General features: G+C 34.7%; 1 pseudogene; it reads left to right on the forward strand.

Moving 5' to 3' along the window:
• Nucleotides 1-1,892: 1,892 nt before the first annotated feature.
• LOC112393907 (60S ribosomal protein L9 pseudogene) lies at nt 1,893-2,472 on the forward strand (annotated as a pseudogene).
• The last annotated feature ends 404 nt before the right edge of the window (nt 2,473-2,876 follow it).

A 2,876-nucleotide genomic window follows, 5' to 3' on the forward strand; every position in this document is an offset into this window, starting at 1 on the left:
TATTTCAATAATTTAACAAATATAAATGGCATGATTTTTACTCATTCAGTCTTCATAGCAAGTCTGTGAGATATATGCAATTATTATCCTTTTTTTTTTCAGATGAGATAACTGAAGCTCAGAGAGCTTGCATGAATTGCTCAAGATAACACAGCTAGAAAGTAGAAGAACTGAGATTTGATCCCAGGAATGTAGAATTCATGCTCTTAAGCACTATGCAATGCATGCCCTCTCAGTTAAATAAATAACTCATCTTAAGGAGAAATTTCATAGAGCAAATTTACCATTCATAAATACTTGTTAATGATGTTACAGCACTATTTTATCAGAAATATTTGCCATCAACAATATAAGTGGAAATTATCCCTTTGTTATTGTGTGTTCAATGACATAAATAATTAAAATATAATAATAATAATATATAACAAACTTAGAGGCTAAAACAACACACATTTATTTTTTCATGTTTTCCATGGGTCAAAATGCAGGCACAATTTATCTGGCTCCTCTGCTCACGGTCTCACAAAGCTACAATCAAGGTGTTAGCTGGGCTATGTGCTCATCTAGATGCTCAAATTGAGAACTGCTTTGTAGTTATCTCAGACTGCTGGCAAAATCCAACCTCTTGCAATTATTGGACTGAGGTCTCCACATTTTTGCTAACTGCCAGGTCCTCTATGCTACCCTCCATTCCTTGCCATGTGCCCTTTCAATAGGAAGTTTACAACATGTATGTTTGCTTCATAAAATAATCATGGGGGTGCTTTTCCATCACCTTTGCTGTATAAAAAACCTAATCAAAAGTGTGACATTCTTTTGCCTTTGCCATATTCTATTGATTAGAATCAACTCACTGGTCCCACCTTGTAGTCAAGAAAAGATTTCACAAATTCTTGGGTACCAGAAGGTGGGAAATCATTGTGGCATTCCACTGCCTGCTACAATCATTATGACCATTTAAAATACTGATACCAAATAATTATACCTTGGTTTGAATTAAGATGAAGAATTTGGGGGATAGTAATCCCCTTTCATGATACCTTTTCAATCTGAGTGACCAGCTGCAAACTTTTTAACATTCTTTGGAGAGGCCAACATCATAACTTTTTAATATTAGTGTATATCATTGGTACAGGATTGATCAGATTTCCTCAATCTTAGAGCCCTAATTTTCAAGTACCCACTCATCAATTTATCCAATGAGGAGAACATTTCCTCCTGAAGCACTGTTCCTCTGTCAGTCTTCCAAGTGATAGAGCTAAAGGGAATAGCGATTACAGTTACTTCCTAGCATACTGGAAGCAAGAAACTGTAAGCAGAATATATTTCAACTTTGATTGCTTTAATGATGGTTGCTCAGTGATCGACCTACACGCAATTGATCTGGGCAACCCCACAGTACTCAGTCTATGCATTTAATTGAGATTTTAGTGAATAACACCTAATGTATTGAGCATGATTTAAGGGGAAAAAAAAGGATCCTTCTCGAACCTGTCCCCTATTAAATTTGAACGGTTCATGATGCTACTTAAGTTACTTTTCATGCCACTCACTTTTAACTATGCCTCTACCCATAGGGCTATGATAGCTTCAGATTTAAATTCCAGCTGTATATTTTTTTTCTATTTATAACAGCTTAAGAAACTCTTACAAGTCTAGGATTAAGAGAGTTTGAAAGTATTTGAAAGTAGCTATTGAGATACTACCAATTAAAAATTAGGTAAAAAACTATTTTCTGTGTAGAAAGACACACATGGCAAAATAACAAGAAACTATATATATCAAATAAATTATATTTCTTTGACAAGGAAATGAGTACAGGTACATAAGAATATGGAATTCAGGGCAGTTAAAAAATATGAATGTGATTCTTTGTTGCATCATTTGCAAGGATGAAGACTGTTCTCAGGATTAAGACTGTCCACATTCCAGATGATGTCTACATCACTCTGAAGGGATGCACAGTTCCAGAGGCACCCTGTGGAAGGACTTCAATCACATCAATGTAGAACTCAGTCTCCTTAGAAAGAAAAAGAAGAGACTCCAGGCTACAAAGGGTGAGGAAATAGAAAGCAACTCGTTTCCGTCTTCACTATCTGTAGTCGTGTACAGAACATGACCAAGGGTGTTGGTCTATTCTAAGATGAGGTCTGTGCATGCCGATTTCACCATCAATGTCGTTCTTCAGGAGAATGGGTATCTTGCTGAAATCCAAAATTTCTTTGGCAAAGAATACATCTACTGGACTTGGATGAAGCCAGGAGCTGCTTGTTCGGTATCTCATGCCCAAAAAGATGAGTTGATTTTTTTTTTTAAGATGAGTTAATTCTTGAAGGGAACAACACTGAACTTCTATCAAATTTAACTGCTTTGATTCAGCAAACCCCAACAGTTAAAAGAAAAGATATCAGATAAATTTTGGATGGTATCTACATTTCTGAAAACAGAACAGTTCAGCAGGGTTATAAATAAAATCTAAGTTTTCCAGCTACAGAAACAGCAAGATGCCAGATAATTCCTCAGACTTATTTGTAATGTTTTAAAGATGCAAGAAAAGCCATGTATTGAAAAAAAATACTAATGTGTTTATACTATATTCATACATTTAATGCTTAATATATTATTAAACACAGCCTGAGGCAAAAGTTCTGCTCTAAAGATTAGAAAGGCCATTTCAGGGAGCAAAAATATTCAGTGACTAAGCTGGCTTTGTGCAATTACATGTTCAATCATCAGTTGGCATAACATTTTATTTATTTATTTATTTATTTATTTTTAACATCTTTATTGGAGTATAATTGTTTTACAATGGTGTGTTAGTTTCTGCTTTATAACAAAGTGAATTAGTTATACATACACATATGTTCCCATATCTC

This window comes from Neophocaena asiaeorientalis, unplaced genomic scaffold, assembly GCF_003031525.2.
Source record: "Neophocaena asiaeorientalis asiaeorientalis breed wild unplaced genomic scaffold, Neophocaena_asiaeorientalis_V1.1 scaffold152, whole genome shotgun sequence".
NCBI classification, from domain to species: Eukaryota; Metazoa; Chordata; class Mammalia; order Artiodactyla; family Phocoenidae; genus Neophocaena; species Neophocaena asiaeorientalis.